This window comes from Octopus bimaculoides, chromosome 21 (assembly GCF_046866305.1).
Source record: "Octopus bimaculoides isolate indiv1 chromosome 21, ASM4686630v1, whole genome shotgun sequence".
In the NCBI taxonomy this organism is placed as follows: domain Eukaryota; kingdom Metazoa; phylum Mollusca; class Cephalopoda; order Octopoda; family Octopodidae; genus Octopus; species Octopus bimaculoides.
Window position 1 is genome coordinate 27,492,734 of NC_142948.1, and position 20,000 is coordinate 27,512,733.

The following is a 20,000-nucleotide window of genomic DNA, read 5'->3' on the forward strand; positions in this document are numbered from 1 at the left end:
ACACATATATATATAAATCTCGGTCCTTCTTTCACTCTCTCTCCACACACACACACACACACACACACACATATATATATTTATAGTGTTGTCTCTGTGAGAGTCATTCTCTTTTAGAGCCTTACAATTTAACACATTCACCGGTAAAATTTCCACTTATTTTTTTTTTATTTCTCTAAATTTTCATTGCGTCTTGCAACATTTTCAATGGCTTTTGGAGCAGTAAAAAAGAAATATATATATATATATATATATATATATCCAAAACTATGGAATAGTGTCGACAAAATCGAAGCTGCACGTAGAACTTCGGAAGTAGTAAATGACCAAACGATGGGTATTCCGCTAGCCACACGTCCGGAAAGATAACTTAATCAAATGAAATTAACATTATCTTCAAGTGTTCCCATGTTCACTCGGAGGAGATTCAATCGCAGATTCCACGAATCTCCTGTGAGTTAACAAGGTATCTCTTGACTACAACGTAAGCTCCAATTCATTAAGGTATGTTTAGCACGACGAGTAGTTAACCTTTGTATAATTATTTCCGAGGTTCTGCTAGCTATGAAATATATGGACACTGGCTTTTATCTATTCCATTGCCTAATTTTGGATTTTCATTCACATAGAAAGTTACCCCAGTTGCTAACCGTAAGCTTTAAAAGAATATTTTTTTAGCTTATCGAACTTTGATATGGGAAACATTTACAACTTTCTACGTTAATAAACCATTACTCTTTCTGAATGCTATTTTTCATTACCTATAGGGAACGCTCGAAGCTTACTAACTTTCTACACCTTAACACTTGGATCTTACCTTCACTTATATGCATACATACATGCATACACACACACACACACACACACATACACACGCATACACATCTACACATACATATACATATCTGACGACTTAATTTTTTTATTAACCACACAGGGTCGAAACACAGAGAGAACAACACAAGGATAGAAAAAAACCCCCAGAAAAGTGGGGAAAATAAAATCGAACGAAAAGAATGGTAATGATAAATCAAAAAGTGAAATGACATCTACTCGAACACCACACTCCAGTTAATCGTCATTGAACGTTTTTACAAAAAAAAAAAAAAATTAACACGTGATATTCTATTTTTCTCTCTTTCTCCTTGTTGTGTGTTGCTTGTTTTATATACTTTGTGGACGGCTGACATGTGTGAAGTGTGAGTTGGCCAGTGTCAATACAAAATCTTATATTCATTTCCTTTAAAACAATACATATTTACGGATTCATTACCACCGGATGATAATTATCGCAGAAGTTGCAAGGTAAGACATAAAATTCTTTGTCTCTCTGTAATAATTTTTGTAGCATTTACCGTTAAATTAACAGTTCCATACGTTTGCTTATATTTCATAAATTTTCACAGCATACAAAAATACGGACATAATATATATTTACAATTGCTTACAAAAATAGAGATTAATGTATATTTTTTCTATGCTCATAATTATTTGTTTACAATATTGAAAAAAATATGCCACCAATGATAAGACGTCCCCACAGAAACACGTATAAAGCGAGGACGGTTATAGAAAACAAAGGCGAGTGTCTCGACAGAGAAAGGAGACGAGTCTTTTTCAAAGTCAGCAGATGCATGCCGCAGCACGTCAGTCTCACGAGAGAAGGGAGATGAGATTTTCCCAATATTAGCTAAGGCATGCTGTAAAACTTAATGCTGAATCATTAGAACGTTTAGCACGCCAGATTAGACAAAGGTCCAATACAATAGCGCTCAGAAATATATCGCATGCAAATTCGGTCTTCGCAACACCAGGAGCTGCTTTCCGATATGATCCATCCTATTCCTATAAAAATGATAATTCTGTACAAAATGGTGTGCTACACTCAAATTGTCATTTCTGCAAAGCTTTCAAATTTCCAAATAAAAGTAATGGCATGTGTTGCTCGGCTGGTAAGGTAAGATTGCAAGCACTACTAGCTCCTTATCGTCTCCCATTGCAACCCATTTCTAGAATGTACGCATTTACCTATAATATTTCCATTACACCTACATTCATTTGACTCACCATATGACCGGTCGTGTTAGACGTAGCGCTGACCGCCTCAAAGGAGAGTATTCCAGTGAGCTTTTCTGTGGGTCAGAAAATTACATACCTTCACCCCCAATTTTCCGTGATAGGTTAGCACATGGAATCCTCCAATTCTCCGATGTATTACATGTCGATTAGTCGAATTAGACCATCATTTACTCCACAAATATTTTGTCGTCAATGCTGCACTTTCCCGATTCACCTGTTTCAACATAACTGTAATATATGTATATATATATATATATGTGTTCACACACACACACACACACACACACACACACACACACACACACACACACACACACACACACACACACACACACACACACACACACACACACACACACACACACACACACACACACACACACACACACACACACACACACACACACACACACACACACACACACACACACACACACACACACACACACACACACACACACACACACACACACACACACACACACACACACACACACACACACACACACACACACACACACACACACACACACACACACACACACACACACACACACACACACACACACATATGTATATATATATATATATATATATATGACACACAGTTTCCATCGGGCACTTTTGAAAACATGCAGTTTTTTTGTCGAAATGATCGTGAAATCATTACCACTAAGCGCGGGAGTGGCTGTGTGGTCAGTAGCTTTCTTATCAACCACATGGTTACGGGTTCAGTCCCACTGCATGGCACCTTGGGCAAGTGTCTCCTACTATAGCCTCGGGCTGACCAAAGCCTTGTGAGTGGATTTGGTAGACGGAAACTGAAAGAAGCCCGTCGTATATGGATATATATATATATATATATATATATGTGTGTGTGTGTGTGTTTTGGTCTGTGTTTGTCCCCCCAACATCGCTTGACAACTGATGCTGCTGTGTTTACGTCCTCGTAACTTAGCGGTTCAGCAAAAGTGATCGATATAATAAGTACTAGGCTTAGAAAAAATAAGTCTTGGGGTCGATTTTCTAGACTAAAGGCGGTGCTCCAGCATGGCCGCAGCCAAATGACTGCAACAAATAAAAGAGAAAAAAGAGTACTCCGAAACATATGTCGTTTTGAAAGCATGCTCTCTATAATTATGCACGCACGTACATCGTTCCATCTTTTATACACACATGTATATATATATATATATATATATATATATATATATATATATATATATATATATATATATATATGTACATATATATATATATATCTTGTGGCTGAAGGCATCATTATCACAGTGATCGGTCCCGTTCCCCCACTCCTAATCGCAAATGATGTGTGGAGTAAAACGAAGAAGACGAAAATTAAAATTTGTTTATCAAACTGTTTTTCTTTAAAGATTTTCAATTAAATAAATGAAATATTCAGAACTACATAAACAGCAGCAGCAACATCAATAGCCAAGAAAAAAAAAATTATATATATAAATACCGAAAAATAACCCACCAAAAATAGTATCAACAAATCATAGTTACACATTTACAGAGACACACACCAACATGAAAATGTAAAGATGCTGAAATTTTTCAAATTTGGTTTCTTGATCAATAAATTTAATGTTTTTCTGTCTTTCTACAATGAAGTTATTTTGGTTTCCTAAATTTGCATCAACAAAAATGGTAAATGGAATTAAATTCACTCAAATCATTCGTTCATGTCGAATCAACCTCGGATGCATCAGGGTACTGTGGTGGAGGGTACGGTTTATATAGTTTGAATTGGTTCTCACGTATGGGCACTGGTAATAACTAAATAACAAAATCAGCGTGATGGTGTAATTATTAGATCGCTGGCTGGCAAAAAGTAAAACACGGAGAAGGTTTATTTAAAATTAGAAATGCTACGTTTCATGTTCAAATTCTTCCAGGGTTGTAAATTTATTCTCAGTCGAGCGGAATAAGATTCCTTGTCATTCTAATTATTTTAGAAATCATTAATTTTAGTTTCAAGTTTTCACACAAGGCCAGGAATTTTGAGAGATTGTGTAAGTTGAGTTGCATGAACCCCACTATTCATCTCGTGCTTATTTTCTCGACCCGAAAAAAAAAAAAAAAAAATCAAAGTCAAAGGTGACTTCGTTGGTATTTGAACTCCGAGCGTGAAGACCGACAGAATGTCATTAAGCTTTTTGCGAGGCATGGTAACGATTCTGCGATTTGACCGTCTTTTACCAATCATTAAAACTGGCATCATATCTTTACGCAAGGCCAGTAAGTTGGTACGAAGGTGTCAGTCGATTACATCGACCCCGGTGTTCAAATAGAAGGTATTCTATGAACTTCGTCTTTTAGAAACACTGTCTTTTATGAATCATTAATATTCTTTCCTGTAGGTTGATGCATTGTCAGAATTATTTTCTCTTACTTTGCAGTGATTGTTTAGGCATGTTCATATATGAGTTCAAATCACATCAAGATCAACATTGACTTTACTTCTTTTAGGTTTCAAAACATATAGTATAGTCTGATGATAACAGGCAACACCCCTTCTATGAAGTTAGCTGGCATTGTATCTAAATAAAAAAAAAATGTGAAATAGGGGCATAATTCGTCAGAATCGACCTTTCGGTTTATTAACGAAAGTACCAGTAAAATACTGGTTTCCGTGTAATCAACTTGACCTTCCGCTGAAAATTGCTGGTCTTATGTAAAAAATTAGACAGAATTATCATTATTATTAATTGCAACACGAAGGCGTGAAGATGGCAGAATCGTTATTACGCCGGGCGAAACACTTAGGTGTTTCGGCAGCAGTTACATTCTGAGTTCAAATTCTGCCGAGGTCGACTTTGCCTTTCATCCTTTCGGGATCGATAAATTAAGTACCAGTTACGCACTGGGGACGATGTAATCGACGGGTCCCCTTCCCCCAAAATGTTGGGGCCTTATGCCTAGAGTAAAAAAGAAAACTTATCAGTATTTCGTTTGTTTTACACGCTGATTTAAAATGTAGCAGAGGTCGATTGAAGTGTCAGTTGAGATCGAGGTTCGATGTATGTGAATAGATCCTCAGCCAAAATTGTTCGCCTTGTGCCAAAATTTGAAACCGTTATTTGCAGCATTAAAGCGGTGAGCTGGCACGACGGAAAAATGCTACGCAGCATTTCGCCCGCGTTTACGTCCTACGTTCAAATACCATCGATTAGATAAATACCAGCTGAGCACTGTTGTCGATATAATCGATTAGCCTACAGCCACAAAATTTCAAGAATTATGATTTGCAGTGCGGTAGATTGTGAGAAGAGATAGATAAGCGTAATGGTTCTACTTTCGAATCACGCTTAAGCAAATGTTATATTATCTCGTATCACGAAAATTTTGGAACGAATTTAGAGGAATATAAATGCGGCCCTCAAGTGTGAAGCATTGATGATATGTTAGAAATCGTTATTGTTTCTTTTGAATGCGCAAGATTGCAATCGCATGTGCTGTGAACGAAAATCGTAAACGATGTTCCGACATCATGGAGGAAAACTCATTTCAAATGTAACATTTGTGTCAATATTATTTGACTACATCCTTTCCTACACATGCACACACACACACAGACACACACACACAGACACACACACACAGACACACACACAGACACACACACACACAATTTAGGAAAATTGATTTTTTTAAAGAGATATATGCATTCATGTATGCGAATGTTATTCTTAATTTTAATTTCAATTTTATTTTATTAATAGCCCTTTTCTCTTCGCACATTTTATATTCATTTTTGGTAAGGTTTTTCAAAAAACCGAAACATGTAAATTAATTAAAACACCCCAAAATGTTTTTAAAAAGCGGCGTTTTCATTCTTATTCATTTTCAATATCTACTTACTCGTGTAGTACTTTTACGAATCTTTTCAAATATATATATATATATATATATATATATATATATATATATATAAATTTCAGAATAAATTCTCTTAAATTAAAAACAAAAATTAATATGACATATCATTAAAAGCACAAACTTGTGTTAATAAGCTTGACTTTTCATGTAATTTGTTTTTGTAATCTTGTGACAATATCAAGAATATTTTTCTACAAATAATTTTTAAGTGTACATATGTGCGTGTGTCTGTGTATAACGAATCAATATTTAATTAATGTACTCGGTGCAATGTTCTCTCAGATATAGAGGTAACATCGTTTCTATAGAGCCACAAGGTCCTCTACGTGTTTTGTAAGCATTCGCCTCAACAAAAGCAAACATCTTGCATGATTCAGAAAAATTCTCATAATGTTCCTATATGCAATCATAACAAACGTGACATTCTTGTTTTATTATTTATGACAAATAAAAGATACCTGTAATTAATCACATGTGTCATAGTATGATTAAATATAACAATTATCTATCAGATTCTTATGAATTAGTTATGTAAATCATAAGAATTTTATGATTACTCATACATTTATGGTTAAATATATGCTCTCGTGAGAGGTATTTTAACAGTCGCAAGGCTCTGATATACAGTGGATATTTCTCCACTCAAAAGACTTCTTATCTGAAGATTTTAAAGGAACACACGTGCATACATGACAGACGCACATACATAGTCCAAAAAACCATGCACAGATACACTCAGACATGCACACACAAGGAGACAGAAATACACACACATACATGCAAACACACATACATAAAACACACAGAGACACACTCAAAAACACATAAAGACGAAAACACAAACACATGAATATGCAGAATACATACATACACATTTCTGCTTCGCGTTTCGATCACGCATTTTAATTATATTTAATATTAGTTAATCGCTTAGCGAGACGCCATGCATCACATAGCCATGTCCATCACAGTTATTAATTTCAGGTTTAGTAAATAAATAGTTGGAACGGTAGAATTTGTAGTAGATGAACCTATAAATAATAGCATGTAGAATATTGGCTTTAAAATATTATTGGGTAGGAAAATGTTCATGGTTGTTCGTTAAAGCTATAGCTTGACAATTCCTGGTTCTTTTTATCCAATATTCTATTTCCAATTATTTAAAGCTTTAGCTATATCGAATTCTACATTTGAAGCATTTATATCTTATCTCACGCATTTTCTGAACATAGCAATAAACATCATAATGTATACTTGAAAACATACTCTTTACTCTCTTTTACTTGTTTCAGTCATGTGACAGTGGCCATGCTGGAGCACCGCCTTTAGTCGAGCAACTCGACCCCCAGGACTTATTATTTATAAGCCTAGTACTCATTCTATCGGTCTCTTTTGCGAAACCGCTAATTTGCGGGGACGTAAACACACCAAAATCGGTTGTCAAGCGATGTTGGGGGTACAAACACAGACACACAAACATATACACACACATACATATATACGGGCTTCTTTCAGTTTCCGCCTACCAGATCCACTCACGGGGCTTTGGTCGGCCCGAGGCTATAGTAGAAGACACTTGCCTAAGGTGCCACGTAGGGGGACTGAACCTGGAACCATGTGGTTCGTAAGCAAGCTACTTACCACATAGCTCTGCAATACTTCATTCTGTATATTTCTAAATGAAGAAGGTGTAATTAGAAAGATATATGACTGCAACATTGTTCATGTGGAAGGCTGTGTGCCGGTCAAATATCATAAACACATCGTACAAAATACTTAGAGAAATCTTTTTCAGACTCATTATGTTCTAAGTTCAAATTCCGCCAGATCGTCTTCGACATTTAACCATTCGAGGTAGATAAAATAAATACCAATTAAGCACTATGTGGACATAATCAAGTTACAGTCCCTCCTAAAATTGCTGCCCTTGTGCCTATCGTAGGAATACCTATCACGTCGCCGAGCCAAAGGTCAGTTGTGCTGAGGCAGATTCCAGCCAATCAGAGCTGGACACGTATGATTAAAACGGCAGTGGTCTGCCTTAGAAATACAACTGAACTACGCCACGGCGACGTAATAGACTTTTCCTGACTCGCTACAGGTATATTATTGTCATTCTTATAACAGCCTGTTGGCAGAATCTTTAACTGTGTCGGACGAGATACTAAGCGGTTCTTCATTGAGATACCTCTTCCGGTTCTTTATTGTTCTGAGCTCGCATTTCACCAAGGTCGGTTATACCTTTAATGTTGATAATATCTCTACCACTTAAGTACTGGGTTTTAACGTCTACTGGCCCTTGCCCCGATAATTCTATGCCTTGCACCAATAATAGGAAAAATATATTGAATCTCGAACAAACCTGTAGTAACTTACATATAGTTACCCTTCAATTAATATTAGTACTTTTATTATTAATGGGTAATTCTTTGATCCACATGGGAAACAAGAAAGTAATTGCTTCGATTTTAACTCCACAAGGTTTATAACTTAGTAAATTACAACACAAAGACTTTAGTTGATGTAACAAAGATGTATTTCGCCCAGTATTAAAGCGTACAGTGGTACAATTGTACGATTGTTTTATTGGAAATTTAATTGAGGGAAGGAGAGATTTGGAAGGCTGACAACTCTGGAGGATCATAATTATTTAAATCGTAGTATTTTCCTTCTCAATGTCTTCACACCGCATGAAATGACTACGCTTTAACTTTATGCGTAATGCCACACAAATCAACAGGTTTTTACAACTGTAAAATTACAAAAACGTTTTATTTTACACACACACACACACACACACACACACACACACACACAGTGAGAGACAGAGAGAGGGACAGATACATAGATGTATATTCATATACATACATGCACATATACTAACAAACATATATACATTCACGCAAGCACACATTTATATCTATCTATCTCTCTCTCTATATATATATATATACAAATACATGCATGCTTGTTCTGTTTACTAAGAAGAAATAGAAGACAGGTTCTTAATGTATGATATATCCGAATTAGCCAGAGAGGAACAATATAAATGGGCCTTGTTGAATTTAATTTACGGTCAATCGAAGGCGGCAAATGGAAGCTGAAATGCCATTTTAAATAGCGGAGATAATGGAAATAGACAACAGGGAATGTAATATACTTATTTTTATTCCAGTTAGCTTGGCAATTAAAATAAGAATAATAATAAATTAATAACCTGTGTGCGTATGTGTGTGTATACTCATGAATATATATATATATGCACCTGGATATATATTATACATATATACAGTTGTACATATATATGCGTCTGCGTGTGTGTGTGTGTAAGTGTGCGGTCTTTGTGTGTGTATATATATATATATATATATATATATATATATATATATACATGCGTTTATACGTGTATGCATCAATATATGTTGTTCTTTTACCATTACAGCAGATCTCATTTTGAAATGTCAGAAATAGATAAAAACATTAAAAATGAGAAAAGTGAAAATTGTAAGAGTGGTAAAAAAAAGTGAAAAGCACAAAAGGAAAAAAATACATTTCAGTTAATTATGTAAATTGAATTTCGCCATAATTGAGTAAATGCGCGTGCACACATGTATTCAGAGGACATACGTAAATGCACTTACTTACATCCACGTATATATCCTTATATATATATGTATATTTATGCTTACATATGTAGAAATATATATATATATATATATATATATATATATCAGGCGCAGGAGTGAGTGTGTTGTAAGTACCTTGATTACGAATCACAAAGTTTCGGGTTCAGTGAACCCGAAACCACGAGGGATTTGGTAGAGAGAACTTGAAAGAAGCCTGAGAAACGAATAAAAGAAAAGTGTGTGTGTATATATATATATATATATATATATATAAATATCTATATATAGATGTGTGTGTGTGTGTGTGTATACACATATGTTTGTTTATATATATATATATATATATATATATATATATATATATATATATATATATATATATAAACAAACATATGTGTATGTGTATACACACACACACACACACACACATCTATATATATATATATATGTATGCATGTATGTATGTATGTATATATATATATATATATATATATATATATATATATATATATATATATATATATACATACACACACACACACATATATAGATACATATGTGTATTAGTTTCAAGGCAAGATATAAGCGTTTGCGAAAGGGAAAATGTGTTTATCTATGTACATTTGGTTTTCTACATTTTTTCCTTAACCTGCTAGATATCACTGAAATCTACCTGCGGTCATACCTTCCGCATATGATGCATTCCCTAATATATAAACCTACTGTATTGATCTTAATAGAACACCTTCGGTCATTTTCTGAGGATAAATAGATACAGTAATAGTTGTTTCTAATTCAGATAAAACGCAATTAATTTCGGATTGATGTACGTGAAGTAGTCGCCTCCATTACATCCAGTTCTTGGCTTAATTCACTGGCCTAGAAGTGGTGGACTGTAAAGTTGAATTCGAAAATTGTTCAGTTGGATTAGTTGGATTCGAACTCAGAAAGTAAACACCAGGAAGAAATCCGCAAGGCACTATTCTGTTAATCTTGCTCCCTTAAACAACAATATGAATAACAATATTTCTATTTGCGTATCAGTGAATTTAAAGGCCTCATATCTAAACGAAAATGCAGTCATAAAATGGTTTAGAGTTATATTACTATAGTTTCATTACTATGAGATCCCTTATTTATGTTTTCCATTTTCTCCTCTAACCATCACCCTTCGAATTTCCTTGCAACCATAGCACATTGAATCTCACCACTACACAGGCAAAATCTTTTATTGAATCAGCGATATTTTCGCATAAATGCTACCCTCCCCGAATTCATATATCTCCTGAATTATATTCCTCCGGTTTTATTGCCTTTAGAATATCTCCAGATTTTTATAACAATGTGCCATACACACACACACACACACACACACACACACATATAGATCAGGACATGCATGTATGCACGTGGATATATATATAAAACTTACTAGGAAGAGGATACGTGGCGTTCAATTATATAATAATATAAATAATATATATGCCCACGGGAATACGTGGTAGTGGTTAAGAGCCCGGGCTACTAGCCCCAAGATTCAGAGTTCGATTCCAATCAGTGATCTAATTATAATAAGATTAATAATCATAATAATAATATCGAAAAATACTTTAGGAATGAGAACCCAGGTTCGAAATTTCCTCTAGACAGCGAATAAAGGTTGGCGCGTATATCAGCCGAAACGCTGTGTTTACAAACATCAAGATGAGGACAAATATCCGGCAAATGTAAATAATGTAAATAAGAATGAATATATATATATATATATATATATATATATATATATATACACGCATATATACATACGTATATGTACATACAGCTATATTATTTATGTATAAATAAATAAATAAATATATATATATTATATATGTTGTTGTTGTTGTTGGCATCTTTTGTCTCGGGAGACAATAGAGTTGCGAGAAACTAATCCAGTCTAGTTTTTACATTTCATGTCTTCTCCAGTTTCCTTGCTAATTTTACGCAGGCCTGGACTAGATGTAAAATAATCCTGGGTAGCCCAATCGTCAGCATTCCTCTCTCGACCTTGCTGGCAGAGTCTAAAGGAATGCAGAGCATTACGTCTGACACCAGCATGGTTGCAGGAGCTGTCGGAAGAGTGTCGAGTCGAACACTAAACCGCCCACGGGGCTCCTCTCCGGATTTCTTTGAAGGTTTTCTCCTTTCCGTAATTCTGGAGATATATATATATATATATATATAGGGATGTATATGTACGTGTGTGTATGCACGCGCGTGTTTGTGTGTGGGTGTGCGTTTGTGTTTATTCTTGCGTATGTCCGTTTCCGTTCCCATTCACAGCTAGACAACAGGTGTTGGTTTATTTCCGTATCCGTAACTGAACTGTTCAGCTTAAGGCACTTATAGAATAAAGATCTAGGCTTCAGTACCATGTGTTGTCGGTTTGTTCGTTTAAAAGCCATCCAGGTCGTGCTCCAGTGTGGCGGAAGTCCATTATCTGAAGTAAATACAAAAATAAAGAACACATAAAAGACAACACCTACCCTTACGTGACATAATTTTCTGGTCACGTGGCAGTAGTAGGCGTGTGTCTTATGACGACATGATAGTCGTCTACTACAATTATGATTGTATCAGAATAGTCCAAAAGTGTGCCAGACCTACACCACATTGTGTTTAGAGTCTTAATCATGTGACCTTATTTTACATCTGGTGGTGGGTGGGATAGGTTTCTGAATTAGATTGCGTGTCCGTTTAAGAGATACATTCTGACACACACACACGCAGACAAATACACACACGTAGTCACCCACAAGTATACTCATCCGAAATCACACATACATGTACGCAATTACAAATATGCAAACATAGATACCACACACATCCGGGTGCGCGAACCTACACATAATCTCACAGTGATGTGCACGTGCCCATGCACACGCTCACATAAATACATACACACAGACACATTCACACACTAACAGACACACGAACGCACACACTTACACACACACAGATACGCATATATAATTGCACATGCACGCACGCACGTACACTCACTCACTCACACAACCGGAAATGCACTAAGTTACAATCTTAGTCACACACTCATGCACAGAAATGCTCAAACACACTGAGAATTACACAAATGTCTACACACATACACTCATGTCTTCATATATGCACACACACTGACAAAGATGCCGTCCTTCGTGTGTTCTGAAAGAAGAAATTGTAGCGATAAAGAATATGTGTGTGCATGTGTGTCAATTCTTCCTGCTGTGTGAGCGCGACTGCGTTCGAGTGCGTGCAAGGGCGTTCGTAGGCGTGTGAAAGTAAGGAAGGAGCAGGACAAAACTGCAAGACTGTAAGAGAGAGGAAGAGAGAGAGAGAGAGAGAGAGAGTGTGAGTGAGAGACAGAGAGATAAGCAGAGAGAGAGAAGGAGAGGTAGAGAGAGAGGGAAAGGCAGAGAAGGACTGACAGAGAGAAACATAGACAAAAGGGAAGCGTGAAAAACGAACGAACGGGATACACACATTCCACACATTCACTCACACACACACACACACACACACACACACACACACACACACTCACGTACACATGCACACATGTAAAGTGAGAGAGAGAGAGAGAGAGAGAGAGAGAGAGAGAGAGAGAGAGAGAGAGGTGAGAAATAGAGAGATGGGTTCGGAGAGAGAGGCAGAGAGAGAGAGATAGAGTTAGATAGGGAACAATGGTTTACACTTCAAAGTCAACGGCAGTCTCCATAAAATGTCAAATATGCTCAAAAGAAGCGTTTCTGCTTGCGGCATCTGACAAGTAAATATCATTGAACACAATCGAAATAACTCAAGCAGAACTAGCGCAAAAAAAATTTCATACATATCCTATATGATGCTGCCGCTTTTGCTGCTGTTTCTTTCATTCTTGTTGCTATACTTGTTGGAGTTGTTGTTGCCATAGCAGTCGCTGTTGTTGTTATTGTCGTTGTTGTTGGTGGTGGTAGTGGTAGTGTTGGTGCTGGTTCTTTCTAGGCTCATCGATAAGAAGATCTGACATTTGTGAAAGGTCATAACAATAGCAGAGTTGTGTTCAGCAACCATACAAACAGATGTTGTGATTGACTTCGACTAAGACATTCCCTAACCACATCTGACTCTACTTAGGAAAGACATGGTCCTGCTTTCTTTCTGGCTCACTCACCCTCTCTCTCACACTCACTCCACACACTTTCCTTACCAAACCACATATGTGTATGCATGAATGTATATATATATATATATATATATATATACATAAATATAAATAAATAAATATATACTTTTATATACTTATATATATATATATATATATATATATATGCACATTATATATAATATATGTGTGTGTGTGTATGTATATATATATATATATATATATATATAATGTCTGTTTGTATGTATGTATTTATGGGCGTGTGTATGTTTGCATATGTATAAAGAGAGTGAAAGAAGGTCATTACTGTGTGTTATGTTATATAACTTCTTAAAGACATTTAATAAGAAAAGAAAGCAATGATTTGTTGCAAGAGATGTAAGGTCCAACGACTCAGATTGCATCCCAGGTCGGGGATAGTCCATGTCTACGCACAGACACGGACACACGCACTCACGTCTACCAATACGTGTATATATATTGATTTTAATACGGACATACAATCTGACAAGTACATTCATGTATTTTTATATATTTATATATTAATAAATTTTTATGTCATATCGTGTGTGTATATAAATGCACCTATATATGTTGTGGAGTATTCCTACGATTTGAAATACATTGAGTGAATATGAACGTTGACCTTTGAAATCTGTACTCTCTTACTTGTTTCTCTCTCTCTCTCTCTATATATATATATATATATACATACAACCAATTCGCTGCTTTTCTATACAGACTGGGAAGTTATTATCTTGCGGAACAGTCGTTATTTTAACGAGATACATCCCGTAATCACCAGAAAACGTATAGTCCTAAACCAGTTGTTAAATATCCCACAAATGAGGATATTCAACAACCGACGATAGAGGAGTGGAAGCAATTGTAATGATTAATTAACATTCTCGTATCTTTCATCTCCCTCTTTAATCACATACACATATATACATACATTTTAGGTCATCTCATAAATTATGGGGTTTATTATATTTCTTGTATAAAACTTCTCTTTTAATCTAAAATATACTCTCCTTCATTTTCTGCAACGCTCTTCCATCTATCTGGTAGACTTGCAAGGCCCTGTTTGTTTGCTTTGATTGCATTATTAGTTCTTCCATGCCGCTTTCTTCGCAGTGTTAAAACAATGAGTCTTGAAGCGAATTGATGAATTAGATTTCGGTAGGTTTATTCTACGTATATTTCACATTGAGGATACGTGGGCTGATGAATAAAGATGCGGACTGTAGCTCTGGTAAAGAAACTAAAGCAGGCAAAGTGAAGCCGATTGGCACAGATTGACTTTGAATTCTGCTGTGCATGTGCACTAAGTTTTGACGTTCTAGCTTAATTCTGGTGTTTACAGTAGCGCTTCGAAGTAAGGTCTGTGGTGTATTTTCGTCGCATTGACCTGACAGAATCTGCATTAAATTTTGCCAAAAGCTTGCCGATACCTGCTCCGAGGCCTACGCAAAGTTTGCAAAAAGTATATATATATATATATATATATATATATATATATATATATATATACAAAGTTAATTGCAGAATAAAACCGTTAGGTCATCGACTCAAAAAGCCGTAGCTGACCAATGACCACATATAAGAAGTACAACATAAACCACAAAACCAAATTAGTAAAGGGAGATCAGACATTTTTATACATAAGAATAAAAATCGATTAAGGGCGTTAATGATGCTGGAAATGACTTTAAGGGTGGCCGTAAAAAATTATGTAATTGTAGGGACCCTTCTTTATGTCCTCTCGGCGGACTTTGTTTGTCCACAAAAGTAGTGTATAAATGTGTAGTTAGAGACGAGGACAAACAAAATAAGTTTTATATTGGAAGCTCAGTGAATTTTAAAGCCAGGTATAGGGCGCACATGAGTTCCGTTTCTAATGAGATATATTATAATTCCACAACACCTTCCTCTTACCTGCATGACCTCAAGAGGAGGAATAAGAAGTACTATGTTAAGTGGTCAATCTTATCTAGAACCGCCCCAATTTAGGGCTAATATTAGCAAGTGCTTATTATGAATTAGGGAACCCCTTTCCATTCTTAGGTCTTTTGGGCCGAAAACCTTGAATAAGTTTATCGAGGTAATCCCTCTTTGCAATCATAAATTTTCCTCCACCTTCCTAAAACTATATAAAAATAGGAATAAGAACAAAAATAATAGTATTAGTAGTGGTAATAATGGTAGTAATGGTGATAGTAATGGTAATGATAGAAATAAAAATTAAAATAAAAAGACAAAAATATTGATATTAAAATAATAATAAAAATATGGATACAATGGTAGTATTCATTTTTTATTTAGTTTTCATCATGGCTTACGTTGGATTTGAAACTTAATAGTTTTAGTTACCAAACCTGCCTGACTATTATAAAGGGTTTACTAAAAATTTGATTTTTTTTTTTTTGTTGGTCTAGTCCATATTATTTATTTAAGCTTGCTCTCATAACTATAATTTTTTTGACTGGTTTATGTTGTACTTCTTATATGTGGTCATTGGTGGGCTACGGCTTTTTGAGTCGATGACCTAACGGTTTTATTCTGCAATTAACTTTGTACCTATGTCTCAACTACTTTGAGCACTTCTTTTACAGCCGTGTATAAATTCTTGGTTTTCTAATACAAAACTGTTAATATTGAATAATTATATATATATATATATATATTTATGTATAAATATGTTTATATATAGGTATAAATATATATATATATAAATATGTATATATATATATATATGTATTTATATATGTATATACATATAGATATACACATATATATATATATATATATATACATACATGTGTGTGTATATATATATAAGAATAAAAATGCAGCAAATTGGTGATTACAATCTACATTACCGATTCTCGTTTCCGTTGTGCCAGCATATTTAGATACAGAATAATGTGTGTGTGTGTGTGTGTGTGTGTGTGTGTGTGTGTGTGTGTGTGTGTGTGTGTATCCGGATACATATATACATACATACATACATATATACATGTGTAAATATATATCTTATAATTATCAAATACTACATATAGAGTTGCTATATTTACTACATACACTAGTTGAAATTGCCTCGAGATTTCAGTAAATCTGACCTGAAATAACATTTCCATCTCTTCTACAACATGTATTCTTCCTATCAATCGATCTTTTCCACTTTACAAGTCGATAATGATGAAGTGATACTTAATACATTAAATGTACTTGCTGAATTTTTCCCTTTTAAAGAAGATAATTAATTCGAGTGCTCCGGTTGTCTTAAAGATAGTGAAAATATTTTTAACTAACAGATGTGAGCTAACAGATCAGATACGCCATGTGTAGGGAGGTATTCTCTTTTAGTATCTCTGTACGTGTGTGTTGTATCACTTTGCGTATGTTAGTGTAGCTTCAATGCTTTCTTTGATGGCTGTATTAGTGTATTCCATTTTATATATAATTCTACATTTGTACGTACGTATTTATATGTAGATATACAGGGTTATTCAAAAAGAATGAACCGATTTCATTACGCAATATTTTAATAAGATGAAGCAATAGAAAACTCCAGCTAAGTCATAAGTATTTATTCATAGGCGCAGGAGTGGCTGTGTGGTAAGTAGCTTGCTTACCAACGACATGGTTCCGGGTTCATTCCCTCTGCATGGCACCTTGGGTAAGTGTCTTCTACTATAGCCTCGGGCCGACCAAAGTCTTGTGAGTGGATTAGGTAGACGGAAACTGAAAGAAGCCTGTCGTATATATGTATATATATACATTTATGTGTGTGTATATGTTTGTGTGTTTGTGTCTGCCCCCCCCCCCTCAACATCGCTTGACAACCGATGGTGGTGTGTTTAGGTCTCCGTAATTAGCGGTTCGACACAAAGAGACCGATAGAATAAGTACTAGGCATCCGAAGAATACGTCCTGGGGGTCGATTTGCTAGACTAAAGGCGGTGCTCCAGCATTACCGCAGTCAAATGACTGAAACAAATAAACGAGTAAAAGAGTAAAGAGTAACCAACTTTTATTTCCTGTCTTAGCAATGTTCAATGTGGCCACCACCTGCAGCACGGGCGACATCAGTGTGATAAAAGAATTTCTCCCAGACGCGTATCAGCATTTCACGATTCACCGAGTTGATCGCAGTTGTTATTCGATGTGTAGTGTCATCGAGGTTAGTGGGCAGCAATGGAACATAAACACGATCTTTTGCATATCCCAGGAAGAACAAAATCACACACGGTGAGGTCTGCGGATCTCGCAGGCTAAGCACGAAGAGCAAGGTCTTTGGCCCCTTTACGTCCAATCCATCGCTGGGGCACTTTTTCATTCAAAATCGCTCGTAACTATACCCACTAACCTCGATGAACTTAAGCATCGAATAACAACACTGATCAACTCAGTAAATCGTGATATGCGGAAACGTAACTGGGAGGAATTCTCTTATCGCTTTGATGTTGCCCGTGCTGCAGGTGGTGGCCACATTGAACACTTGTAAGATAAGAAATACAAGTTGGTTGTAAGTATATGAACACACACACACACACACACACACACACACACACACACACACACACATATATATATATATATATATATATATATATATATATATATATATAGATTATCTATATAAGCGTGCATACATACAAAGACACACACACACACACACACACACATATTCATATGCATATCTGCCTTTGTGTCTCAGCACTTTTCTACCACCACCGCCACCAGCTGACCTCTTATTGGTGTGTTTACTTCCACGTAACGTAGTGGTTCGGCAAATGTGATCGATAGAAGAACTACCCAGCTTTGAAATTTTTAGTCTTATAACTAAAATAATTAAAACGATATACGGTTAAACGTTATTTACCTCACCGGTTTCACAATTTCATATATAACATAGTTCGAAAGGGAAGGATTGGATCGATGGAGTATTTGACTCGAATGTACAGTTCTAATATTGTTTCAATATTTATGGAAAGGATATGAGGCAAATCGCCATTATTTGTGGCAGGCTTTGTTCATTTCACCTGGTGTTCAAGTTATAGGATCATGTGAATGTATTAATGAGAGCTACTCCAAAAGTTTCACTTTTTTCACACCAGAATATGTGTGATGGGAAACTACGAATTTTATTGGTGATAAAATCTGCCCGAAAGTACAGAACCCAAGCAATGTAGAAATACTATGGAACGCATATAAAAACCTGTGTCTGTATCTCTGTCTGACTCTCTCTGCCAGCCTGCTTGTCTGTGTGTCTGTTTCTCTGCCTATCTCGATATATGTCTATATGTGTGTATGAATGTATACATGTATGTAGGTATATATATGTATGAATGTGTCTGTGCACGTACGTATGCATATATATGTAGGGGTGGTGTGTGTGGTGTGGTGTGGTGTGTGTGTGTGTGTGTGTACACACACACACACACACACACACACACACACACACCACACACCACACATATACATGTGTGTGTGTGTGAATATGTGTGTGTATATAGTCCTCTTCCTTCCCTCTTTTACCGTGTTCATTGTCTTTCTTTTGCTGCCACCAACACTGCCGAATCTATGTTTAAAACCTTCCAGATTCTTGCAGTAAGAAATTGTTTTTTAGTATTCTTAAAACCCTCTAGTTTGTGGTACCCGGAAAAATTGCAATAGAAACTCCCTTTGGATAGACGAAAACAAATACAGGAAACGGTTGGAAATTAGTTGAAGGTGGCCAAGATTCTTATGGGAGTTGAGCACCAGAATTTGTTTCACTTGGAAAGATTTTTTTTTAACGTTTTGTTCCACAGTATCCGGGAAAGCAAATCCATAGCTATTGCAGTTCTTTTGTTTCGTTATTTTTGGCATCGTTTTCTCTGGGAGTCCTGAGCAGCATTCTGTTTATAGACACGCAGGAAATTTGTTTTTGACATTCACACAAACGATGCATCTCACTGCAATTTTCGGAAACTGAGCAAGGTTGTGAGATGGCAGAAACGTCAGTACACCGGGCGAAATGCTTAGTGGTATTTCGTCTGTCTTTACGTTCTGACTTCAGATTCCGTCGAGTTCGAATTTGGCTTTCATCGTTTCGGGTTCGATAAATTAAGTACCTGTTGCGTACTGAGGTCGATCTAATCGACTGGTCCCCCTCCCCCGAAATTTTGGGCCTTCTCCCTAGATTAGAAAAGAATATTATTCAG

General features: G+C 35.9%; 1 long non-coding RNA gene across 1 annotated transcript in view; it reads left to right on the forward strand.

Annotated features, from left to right (window-relative positions):
* Positions 1–9,006, forward strand: part of LOC149131531 (uncharacterized) — a 423,011-nt gene extending 414,005 nt beyond the window's left edge. Inside the window, exons 4-5 of the long non-coding RNA XR_016237783.1 lie at positions 938–1,305; positions 7,275–9,006. This is a non-coding gene — a long non-coding RNA (uncharacterized LOC149131531). The remainder of the gene's footprint in view (positions 1–937; positions 1,306–7,274) is intronic.
* Positions 9,007–20,000: the final 10,994 nt, after the last annotated feature.